Source organism: Jaculus jaculus, chromosome 1 (genome assembly GCF_020740685.1).
Source record: "Jaculus jaculus isolate mJacJac1 chromosome 1, mJacJac1.mat.Y.cur, whole genome shotgun sequence".
In the NCBI taxonomy this organism is placed as follows: domain Eukaryota; kingdom Metazoa; phylum Chordata; class Mammalia; order Rodentia; family Dipodidae; genus Jaculus; species Jaculus jaculus.
In genome coordinates this window covers 31,736,849-31,749,343 of record NC_059102.1, presented here as the reverse complement: position 1 = coordinate 31,749,343, position 12,495 = coordinate 31,736,849, and the positions used below count along the sequence as shown (strand labels likewise).

The following is a 12,495-nucleotide window of genomic DNA, read 5'->3' as shown; positions in this document are numbered from 1 at the left end:
TGGCCTTCACATGCTCATGTGCATCCTGTGCAGACATGTGCATGCACACCACACATATGCGCATACAAAAAAAAGTTTAAAAAAATGGAGTGAGGGCTGGAGAGATGACTTGCCTGCGAAGCCTAAGGACCCAGGTTCATTTCCCCAGAACCCACAGACGCCAAAAGCACATGATGGTGCATGCATCTGGAGTTCGCGTGCAGTTACTGTAGGCCCTGGTGTCCCCATTCTCTCTCTCTCTCTCTCATACATAAATAAAAATAAATTTAAAAAAAAGGAGTGATAGCAAGAACTAGTCAGGGGCTCTGGAGATGTTTTCTGTTTTCAAAGATGGAGATACCTCAGCTTTTTTAGCTGCATAATTAGAGAAAGCAAAGAAAATAGTGAAACAGAGCCCAGAGATCTTGAGGGCAGTTTCCCCATCAGTCTGTGTGCCTCCTGAGCCCTGCAGGGGAAGACGAGGTAGCAGGTCCAGGAGGGAATGTTTTCCGAGGAGCCAGTGTCAGTCATTTTAGGAAAGAGTAAACATTGGAAAGCAGCAATACTGGCTTGACTCATCACCTCTAGTCCCAGAGACCCTGGGTTCATTCCCACCAGGGGGGGAGAGCATTAGAAACAATGGAAACATCTAACCCAGAGCAATCAGGTGTGTCGTATATAGTTGTTAAATATACGTATCTGGAACTGTAGCCGCTAAAGGCCATTATAGGCGTGGGGGCGCGTTTCTATAACCCCACCTCTTGGGGAGACTAAGGCAGGCGCAAAACAAAACAAGTCATTAGACGGTACTGTGTTGGTTGATAGGGAAAAGGTTTGAAGACTTAAGTGAAAAAACATTTTTGGGGGCTGGAGAGATGGCTCAGCGGTTAAAGGCACTTGTTTACAAAGTATAATGACCCATTCCCCAAAGCCTGTGTAAAGCCAGACGCACAAAGTGATGTGTGCATCTTGAGTTCGTTTGCAATGGCTAGAGGCTCTGGTGCACTCACTCTCTGTGTGTGTGTCTCTGTCGCTTTCTCTGCTTGTAAATAAATAAATATTACTTGTTTAAAAAAGTATTTTTGTAAGTCAGGTGCTGGTAGTGCATGCTTTCATTCTGGCGCGTGGAAGATGGAGGCAGGAGGATCAGGAGTTCAAGGTCATCCTTGGCTATGTAGCGAGTATGAGGCCAGCCTGAGCCTCATACAAAACACATTTTTTTGTGTCTCTGGAAAAAAATGCAATACACACTTTGACAAAAATGTAGGAAAGGGGGCCTGGAGAGATGGCTTAGCAGTTAAGCGCTTGCCTGTGAAGCCTAAGGACCCCGGTTCGAGGCTCAGTTCCCCAGGTCCCACGTTAGCCAGATGCACAAGGGGGCGCACGTGTCTGGAGTTCGTTTGCAGAGGCTGGAAGCCCTGGCGCGCCCATTCTCTCTCTCTCCCTCTATCTGTCTTTCTCTCTATGTCTGTCACTCTCAAATAAATAAATAAATAATTTTAAAAAAAATGTAGGAAAGGGGACTTATAGGTGATTATCAAATCATTAAACTGTCTTTCAAATTATTCTGTTTTCTCTACAGTGGTCATTTAAATCTTTTTTAAAGTATCTGTGATGGAAAAACATTTTTGAAAAATGATATTAAAAAAAGAAAAACGATATTAATTTAGAAATAAGAAACATCATGGGAGGGAGGCAAATTTTTACTTCATACATTTCTCAAACCCTTGCTTGTTCATTAATTCCCATGATAAAATGCTCTTCCAAACAGTATTCAGCCATCCACAATGGGGTAATTAATGGGGATGTGGATCAGTCTCACAAAGCCGGTGAATCCCATCGTAGCAAATCCTATTGCTGTGCCCATGCCAAGCTGCTGGACTCGTTTCTGTCTGTTCGGTGCATCTGTTCACCACCTGACTTGAGTCCTTTACAAACTGCCAACTTGACTCAACAAACTGCATTGCCTGATCCATGACTGTCTGCCAGCAGCCACGAAGAGGCCTGAGGCCCGGAGCATAAAAGCTAACCACTTCTATCTTTTGTTTAAAAAGTCATTGATAGGGGCTGGAGAGATGGCTTACTTGCTTACAAAGCCTGACATCCTGGGTTCAGTTCCCCAGTACCCACATACAATCAGATGCACAAAATGATGCATGCCTCTGGAGTTGCAGTGGCAGGAGGTCCTAGAATACCCACTTGCTCGCTCTCTCTCTCTCTCTATCGCAAATAAATAAATAAAATTTAAAAATAAAGTCATTAACAGTATACCAGTGAGCTCAGCCCATTTATTTATTGGTTCTTGGTGTGTGTGGTGGGATATGTATGGATGCATGTGTGTAGGGTTCGAGAGGTCAGGTCTCACCTTCCACCTTGTGTGAGACAGGGTCTGTCCTGTTTGCTGCTGTGCAGGTCAGCCTCGCTGCCCTAGGAGCGGCTTGTGTGCTGCTTGCCAGGGTGTCCACGGCTTCTGGGGATCTGAACTCTAGTTGTCAGGCTTGTGCAAGAAACACTTTTTATTTTTTAATATATCTAATTTATTTATTTATTTGAGAGAGAGGAAGAAGGAGGGAAAGAGAGAATGGGTGCACCAGGGCCTCTAGCCACTGCAAACAAATTCCAGATGCATGTGCCCCCTTGTGCATCTGGCTTACGTGGGTCCTAGGGAATTAAACTGGAATCTTTTGGCTTTGCAGGCAAATACCTTAACTGCTAAGCCATCTCTCCAGCCCCCAAACACTTCTTTTTTTGGTTTTTCGAGGTAGGGTCTCACTGTAGCCCAGGCTGACCTGCAATTCACTATGGAGCCTCAGGGTGGCCTCGAACTCACGGCGATTCTCCTACCTCTGCCTCCCGAGTGCTGGGATTAAAGGCATGCGCCACCACGCCCGGCCCCAAAACACTTTTAACCATTGAGTCATCTCCCGACCTCTCAACACATTTATATTAATTTCTCACCATTTTATTGAGAACTTTACTATATGAACATACTATAATTTGATTGTGATCCTGTCCTGTTATCCACTTATATCCCCTCTTTCCTACCTCCAATCCACTGAAAACTCCCCTTTTTCTAGGTCGTCCTTCCTCTGTTTGGTTGACTCATTCCTTTTGTCCTTCTCTACCCTCTGTGCCAGAATATTGATGGGCTCAGACAATGCAGATATTGTATGGGTATTGGTAACTACTATAGGGACATGAATGTACTGGTTGATTCATGTTGGGAGGACGGGGTCCCAAAGAACTCCTTCCCACCATGGGGTCTTACATCCTTTCTGACCCTCTTCAGTGTCCTCTGAGCCTTGGAGGGTGTGATCGATATCTCATGTAGTGTTGAGCTCTCAGCAGCCTTTTATTTTCTGTGTTGATGAGTTTTGAGTCTCCTCAGTGTCTACCGCCATCTCCCCAGAGAAGCGGCCAGCAGTGAGAACAGCACTCATACTCATTCCTTCACTTCCTCTGTCATGTCCCGGAGCCCTGGCAGGTATACTAGAGATGACTCGTCCAGGGCTAAGCCCTGGACTTCCTCTTGTCATTTTGATGAATCTTGGGTCTCCATGGTGTTTGCCACCATCTGTAAAATGAAGGTTCTTTAGCCAAAAGTGAGGACAGCATTAATCAAAAGGCATAAACATATGCCTTTAGAAGACTTTTTGACGGGCATCACATCTCTACTTAGCTAAAGAACATTGGAAGCTTCTAGGGTCTACAAACTTCTAAGCCATAGGTTTTGACTTGATTGAATGGGCTTCATATCCAATCAGAGAGCAGTTGGTTACCCCCATAACTTATGTAGCACTATTGCACCCATGGGGACATCTTGCCTGGCTGGTTGATTTTTGTGGTTTGCAGGATCCATTGCTTATTTAGGCTGTTTGACTTTTCTCCCCCATTAGCTTACATAGCAATTTCCAGTGCTGTGACAGCTAGCCAGCAGGGAGATGACTTCCATCTCAACTCCAGCTTGATTTCTCAATGTCCTGTGATCACAGCGGGTGGGATCTTACTATTTGGCTCTGGTGGGTTACCAAGAACATTCAATGACCTACAGTGTTTTGGGCACCCTTGAAGGCTTCCCTGACTAAAATCTCACTGTGATTGGTGTGGGGTGGGGTGGGGGTGACCCAACCTGCCTGGGGATTTACTTGCAACAACCCATGACCTGATACAGCTTTCTTCACTCCAGCAGGGTACTTCCCAATTTTTATTTACTTTTTTGTTTCTTGGCCATTTTTTTTTTCAGGTTTTCTGTTTGCCTTTGCTCTCCATTTTCTATCATCTAACCAATAGTTCAAAAAAGTTATACATTTCCATTTTTAGTTTTTATCTATTTAGTTATTGTTGTTTTTTTTTTTTTTGAAGTATGATTTCACTGTAGTCCAGGATGACCTGGAATTCATTAGGTAGTATCAGGGTGGCCTCGAACTCACCATGATCCTTCTACCTCTGCTTCCCGAGTGCTGGAACTAAAGGTGTGTGCCACCAGACCTGACTTCCATTTTTATTGTTCTGGTAGCTGTCATTAGCCATTAGTTAGTATAAAAATATAAATATAACATACTTATGTTTCTCTTATTATTTTGACCTTTTAAAACTTCTAACTAGGGCTGGAGAGATGGCTTAGTGGTTAAGCGCTTGCCTGTGAAGCCTAAGGACCCCGGTTTGAGGCTCGGTTCCCCAGGTCCCACGTTAGCCAGATGCACAAGGTGGTGCACACATCTGGAGTTTGTTTGCAGTGGCTAAGGCCCTGGCATGCCAATTGCCCCCTATAAATAAAATAAAATAAAGAAAAGAGTCTATTATGTTGCCTGGGCTGGCCTCAAATTTTGCTGTGTAGCTTAAACTGGCCTTGAACTCATGATCCTCCTGCCTCCACCTACTGAATATTAGAATTACAGGAGTGTGCCACCATGCCTGGTTTAAAAGTTACTAATTTTTTTTTGAAGAATTTTAGTTCTGGAACGTAATCAATTTGCTTTTCTGTGTCTTGTTTGGAATCTTATTTAGTTAATGGTAAAGTTACTTACTTCCCATTTCGTAATACATTCCGGAATATGTATTTTATCAGGTTACTTCATGAAATTTTTGTGTTTAAAGACTTCTGACACCTTATACACATGAAATATCTTTATTTCACCCTTGTATAATCCACATCCTCCCAGCCCAGGGCCTCAGGCATGCTGAACATATATATGCTCTGCTCCTCTCTTGCAATGTTTCTTCCATTTTCCATATCTCCTTCCTCAATGTCTCCTATAGGGAGAGTTTCTTAACCTGATATGCCAGACCACTGATTGATTTATTCATTTATTTATTTATTTACTTCCTTCCTTCCTTCTTTCCTTCTTTTTCTTCTTTTAAAATAATTAGTTATTTGTGAGCCGGGCGTGGTGGCGCACGTCTTTAATCCCAGCACTCGTGAGGCAGAGGTGGGAGGATTGCCGTGAGTTCGAGGCCACCCTGAGACTCCATAGTGAATTCCAGGTCATCCTGGGCTACAGTGAGACCCTACCTCGAAAAACGAAAAAAAATAAAATAAAAGATAGGAATGAAATCTGGGAGTGATGATGCACACTTGTAACCCAAACATTGGAGAGATGGAAGCTGGAGGATCTGGAGTTCAAGGTCATCCTTAGCTAAACAGTGAGTTTGAAACCAGCCTGTAATACATGAGACCCTGTCTCAAAAAGAAAAAGGAATGAACATTTCTTCCTCTTTGTAAATTATATCTTCTACAGAGAGAAATTGTCAGTTTGTTCTCGGTACGCTGATAGACTTTTTCTATGAGTATTTTCCTTTGAGTTCTTATTTTCAGCATTGGGTTTTATTGATCCATTCAACAACTACCTGAATATCTTCTGTGTTTTGTGTATGTGTTTTAGCTGTAGCAATACAATAGTAAACAAAGCAGATGACAACCCCTGACCCCAGGAAATATTCTTTTGAGAGGGATATGAAAACAGATAAAATGTATGTACTCTTTTCTTAAGTAAAGAGACAGATTTAATCTGGGCAGTAGTTCAGCAAATAGAGTGATGGGGCAAGGAAGCTGAGAGGCTGATTAAGAAGACCGACTGTGGAAAGAATTAAAACTCGATCAGGAGAGGGGGGAGCATGGCCAAGAGACAGGAACAATTGATTGAAAGAGAGGAGAGTGGGCTGGAGGGGAGCTCCGAGGATTAAGCTCTAGTGCAAACAGCACGACCTCACTTCTATCCCCAAAGCCCATGTAAAGCTGAGCCCCACAGCAAGTGTTTGCAACCCTAATGCTCCTAACTGTCAGAGAAAGAGCGTTCTGGAAGCTTGCAGGCCCACTAGCCTGGCGTACTCCAGATGAGCAGCAAAGAGATTCTGCCACAAATAAGGCAGAAGACAAAGTCCAGCACCGAGGTTGTCCTCTGACCTCAGCGTGTGCTCCCACCTCACGCACAGGAACACACACACACACACACACACACACACACACACATGCATACGTCATGCACATGCACACAAAGTGAGACCAAGGATTGCTGAGATGGGCGTGCTGCCAGCAGTGATTTGAAAAGACAGGAGGTTGTGGGAGACGTTAGAAGAGAGATTCCTGCTTGCCCACCATGGAGTGACAGGCCCAGGTTTACTCTTGACTGAAATGACTAGAAAAGTATACAAAAATATCAGACAACAGATGACACGGGAGGGAAAGTGATCTTGCAAAGAGATGGCTTAAGTGGAACCTTGGGGTCTCCCTGAGTTAAAGGGGCAGAATTGAGAAGTTAGGGAGGCATTGGTGTACTGTTGGAATCCACAGGATGCTGGAGGAGAGACTCCAGAGACCCGCAGGAGTTCTCCTGTCTTCTGCAGACTACCACTAAATATATATATATGTGAGGAAACCAGGGCCAGCAGGAAGGCAAGAGGAGACTCCTGGGCTGCCTTGGTGAGGTAGAGTTGGTCCAGCTGGTTCCAAGGTGGACAGTGTCCGAGGCTGTGAGCTATGAAAGGGGAGGGACAGAAGCCGTCTTGCCAAAAGCATGCAGTCTGAGCTCTGCTTGACTCGGATGATGGATGAGACCTGGGGTGGGGGGACCTTACTCCACCAATCTCACTTGACCTTTGCCGATGGTGGGGGGGGGGCTCCCCTCTGGCAGGAGCCTTGTGTCCTGCAGGGAGCTGACTGACTGGTTGTTGTTAATCGTCTGAGAATCTTTGTCAGTGTCCTTCTTTTACTACTGGACTCCGCTGCTCCCAGAAGAAGTTCTAATTCATGGTTTCAAAGCATTCACTTAACAAAATACATTTTCTAGCAAAGTTGTGAGAATGTACTGCTTGTTTCAGGAATTTCTGTTTTATACACTTTATATTAGTGGTAATTTCAGTCTGAAGGAAGTTTCTCTTATGAGCAACATAAGTTCCCAAGGAAGGAGGCATACAATGGCCAAGTCAAAACTCTTCTTTGAACCGGGCATGGTGGCGCGCGCCTTTAATCCCAACACTCAGGAGGCAGAGGTAGGAGGATCGCTGTGAGTTCAAGGCCACCTTGAGACTACATGGTGAATTCCAGGTCAGCCGGGGTTAGAGTGAGACCCTACTTCAAATCAAACAAACAAAAAACCCCGAAACTCTTTGTCCCCGTGTGTGTGTGCATATATACATGTGTGTCTGAATGATTTATGAGTGTGTGTGGAGGTCAGAGGACAAACTCAGAAAGTCCTTTCCTTCCACCTCGTCGGAGACAGGCTCTCGTATGGTTTGTTTGCCCCTGGGAAGGCCAGACTAGCTGGCTGCTAGCTTTGGGATTCTACCTCCCCCTGAGGCAGGCGCATTGGGAGGATAGATGCTTGTGCCACTTCGTGTTCGGTTGCTTGTGGGTGCTGGGGATCCTGCCCGCAGGCTTGTGGGTAAGCATCGTTAACCACTGAGAGTCACCTCAACCCCCAAATTAAAACTCTTAAGGTGCTCAGTTAAGTTTTGTTGAATGAATGTTTTTTCAGGTGGTTGTGGCATTCTAAGGGATTGAAGATATCGCAAGAATTTCATTTGGGATCAGAGGCAATTAAGATTCTGACTTTCTGCACAAGGCCCTGGGTTCAGTCCCTTTTACCACCACCACCCACACACACACACAGACACACACACACACACACAAAGGCATGAGAATCAGGAGTTCCTGGTCATTCTCGGCCATATAGCAAATTCTAGGCCAGCCTAGGCTACATGAAACCCTGCTTCAGAAACAAAACAGTGCAAAACAGCACAACAATAAAACAATAGAGCAAAACCAGAAGCAGAACAAAATGACACACAACACAATGCCAAAGATTGTGTTGTGTACACGTGGGCCTATGAAACTGTACCATCTGCCATGGCAACCGGCAGTGCTGGTTGGAACTTTGCTCATTGGTCTGTAGTTGCTGATTTTAAACTGTTAGGGATAATAGGGAAGAATGCATCACTGCAAATGTCAGGTTAGTGGCCTAAGATTAGGAACAGAGTTTCATTTTTAAAAATTTTTAAAATATTTTATTTAATTATTTGAGAGAGAGAGGGGGGGGGGATGGGCATACCAGGGCCGCCAGCCACTCCAAATGAACTCTAGATACATGTTCCACTTTGTGCATCTGGCTTGTGTGAGTACTGGGGATTTGAACCTGGGTCCTTTGGCTTCATAGGCAATCACCATAACTGCTAAGTCACCTCCCCAGCCCCTAATTTTACTTTTTAAAAAATATTTATTTATTTTCAAGCAAATATATATATATTTGTGTGTGTGTGTGTGTGTGTGTATATATATATATATATATATATATATATATATGTATATATATATATGGAGAGAGAGAGAGAGAGAATGAGAATGAGTGTCTCTAGCCACTGCAAATGAACTCAAGATGCATGTACCACTTTGTGCATCTGGCTTTGGCTTTGCGTGGGCGCTGGGGACTTAAACTCAGGTCATTAGACTTTGGAGGCGAATGCCTTAACCACTCAGCCATCTCCAGCGCCTCATTTCTTTTTAAAGAAAGCAAAACATTCATATTGTTCAGACTTTAAAAGGCTGAAAGGGCTGGGGAGATGGTTCAGTGGGTAAAGTACTTGCTGTGCAGGTCTCAGTGCTTGAGTTCAGTCCTCAGACCAGTAGCTCAAAGCCCAGTAGCATGACCAACGCAGCAGTGGACAGCAGACAGTGGGAGACCCTGCCTCACATGTGGTGGAAGGCGAGGACTGGCCCTGGGGAACTGTCCTGTGACCTCCACTCGTGTGCCCATACTCATACATACGAACACACACACACACACACACACACACACACACACACACACATATGCCGGCTCAAAACCAAAATTTCTCTCCCCCAACAAGTCGTCAGCCATTCAGCCATTCTGCAGAGGTGAACATGAGTCAAACTGGTAAAGAGACAAGTTAACCTTCTAGATTATGAACCTGGTTAGGAAATGATAGCTTAGTAAGTTAGTCATTGTATGTCAGACATCATAGAAATTATTTATATATGATCCGATCTTCTCAACAGCCTTTAAGGAAGATTTTTGTCACAATTTATTTTCTGTGATTTTTGTCCCCATTACCACATGTGAGCTGACTTTGGTTCCTGGGAACCCCCTTCTCCTTCTGTCCTTCACTGGTGGGAGTGTCCTCTCTCGTATGTTGGAACTGGCCAGTGTTCCTGACTCTGTGTTTAGTGATGTTATGTTAATAACTAGGCATCGGCCTCGGTGGGAATATTTACACCAGGAATACTGGTAAATGCCCAAACCCAGGGCTTTTTCCTGGCAGCTGGTGGCTACGCATTGCTCAACACACCATCTTACCTTCTCCCCTCTTGAGCTTCGTTAGTATGTTAAGCGACAGAGCTAGCTGAAGGGTGGAAACATGAAAACTTGTACATGTATAACTTAAATATTATGTGGAATAAAACAAGTTTCCAGTCATTTGACAAACTTAAAATTATTAAGTAACTGGTCAAAACTACAAAAAGTTGAAAGGCTTTTTTTTTTTTTACCTATCTCCTGTGTTTGATAACTCTTTTTTTTTTTTTTTCCCAAGGTTGAGTCTCTAGCCCAGGCTGACCTGTAGTCCCAGGTTGGCCTTGAACTCACTATGAGCCTCCTACCTCTGCCACCCAAATGCTGGGACTAAAGATGCATGCCAGTACGTCTGACTATGTTTGGTAACTCTTAGTGTGAATTCCCCACCCCCGAACCATTTCAAGTAAATTGCTGACATGCCACTTGATTGTAATATTTTCAGCAGACTTCGACATAATCTTAATTGCACATGCGCACACATGCACACGTGCATGTGCACATGTATGTGTATGGTGATGAGCATGGAACCCTGGGCCTTGTACAGGCAAGGCAAGTGACCTACCACTGAGCTACATTCCTAGCCCCTCATTATCTCTCGTAGAAAATTATAGTGCTGAATAATCATGTTCTACTCTGCTCACATTTCAGATTTTCCAAGTTGCTCCTAAAAAATCATTTATAGTTGGCTTTCTACTAACAAGGATCCCATCAAGATGATTTCTACCCCCTTTAAGCTACAATGAGCTGCCTCCCCTCTTCATAACATTGACTACTTTGTATTTTAATAAGTTTCAAACAAGTACAAAAGTATAAAAAGTAGATAACCAACCACAATTTATCACCAGTTAACAAGATTTTAATAATTTACTGAATTACTTAGGCTTCATTTTTTCTTTGCTAATATATTTCAGAACAAATTCATGTCATTCCACTTCTTATAACTCTAAAATATAGACATTTTATTTTTAAAATTTTTTTGCTTATTTTTATTTATTTGAGAGAGACAGAGAGAGAAAGAGTGAGAAAGAGGGTGGGGGGGAGAATGGGTGCGCCAGGGCCTCCAGCCACTGCAAACGAACTCCAGATGCATGTGCCCCCTTGTGCATCTGGCTAACGTGGGTCCTAGGGAATCAAGCCTCGAACCGGGGTCCTTAGGCTTCACAGGCGAGCACTTAACCGCTAAGCCATCTTCCAGCCCCATTTTATTTTTTTATTGATTCACAATTTGCTTTTATTTTCTCGTTATTTTTCTTGCATGTGTAGTATTTGTAATGTGGCGTGAATGTGTGTGTGGAATATGCATGTGGATGTGCAGATGTATTTATATGCATGTGGAGGCCAAAGAACATGGGGTGCCTTCCTCTATCACTCATTTGTATATTTCCTGCTTCTTTCCCTCTCTTGCTCTCTCAAATTAAATTTAAATTAAAATTTTTTTAAATCTTACTTTGTTTGTTTATTTTTATTATTTATTTGAGAGCAACAGACAGAGAGAGAAAGAGGCAGACAGAGAGAGAGAGAATGGGCGCGCCAGGACCTCCAGCCACTGCAAATGAACTCCAGACACGTGCGCCCCCTTGTGCACCTGGCTAACATGGATCCTGGGGAATCAAGCCTTGAACCAGGGTCCTTAGGCTTCACAGGCAAGTGCTTAACTGCTAAGCCATCTCTCCAGCCCCTTTTAATCTTACTTAAAAAAAAAAATAAAAAGAAAAGAAAATGAAGCCAAGAATGGTAGCACATGCCTTTAATCCCAGCACTTAGCCGGCAGAGGTAGGAAGATCGCCATGAGTTCAAGGCCACCTGAGATTACATAGTGAATTCCAGAGCAGCCTGGGCTAGAGTGAGATCCTACCTAGGGGGGGAAAAAAGCAAGCAGAGCTGTGAGTTTTCCTGAGCCACAGTCTCTGCCTCCTAATGGGACTTGGATTACTGACATGCACAGCCATGCCCAGCTGTTTGCATGGGTCATGGGAATAATTGCAAGCAATCTTGGGTGCTGTCTTACTGTCATGTTTATAGCAAATGATCTTACTTGCTGAGCCATCTCCCCAGCCCTTATCGACAACGTTTGAACATGTTTACAATGTATTCTAATGATTATCTTCTCTTATTAGCCCCCAACACACTGAACGGCTTCTTTTTCCCAACTTGTCCCTCGTGTGTGTGTGTGTGTGTGTGTGAGTTTAATTAGGGTTGCTTGCATGGGCACGGGTGGGGTGTTATTTACCAGAGCATATATAATCAAATTTGATTGTAACAACTGTAACACTGAGAAAAATTAACAATGACAGTAACTTTTAAAATATATATATTTTGGGCTGGAGAGATGGCTTAGTGGTTAAGCGCTTGCCTGTGAAGCCTAAGGACCCTGGTTCGAGGCTCGATTCCCCAGGACCCACGTTAGCCAGATGCACAAGGGGGTGTATGCGTCTGGAGTTTGTTTGCAGTGGCCAGAGGCCCTGGCACACCCATTCTCTCTCTCTCCCACTTTCTCTATCACTCTCAAATAAAACAAATAAATAAACAAAAATTTAAAATATATATATATATTGTTTATGTAATTGAGAGAGAAAAAGAGGCAGAGAGTGAGAGAGAGAGAGAGAGTGAGGAAGAGAATGGGCACACCAGGGCCTCCAGCCACCGCAAATGAATTCCAGATGCATGCACCTCCTTGTGTATTTGGCTTACAGGGGTCCTGGAGAATTGA

At 43.8% G+C, this 12,495-nt stretch overlaps 1 protein-coding gene and 1 pseudogene across 4 annotated transcripts in view; one reads left to right on the top strand and one right to left on the bottom strand.

Moving 5' to 3' along the window:
- Positions 1–12,495, top strand: part of Cnnm2 (cyclin and CBS domain divalent metal cation transport mediator 2) — a 188,536-nt gene that overhangs the window by 106,558 nt on the left and 69,483 nt on the right. The window lies entirely within an intron of this gene.
- On the bottom strand, positions 1,754–1,955 carry LOC123459538 (annotated as a pseudogene).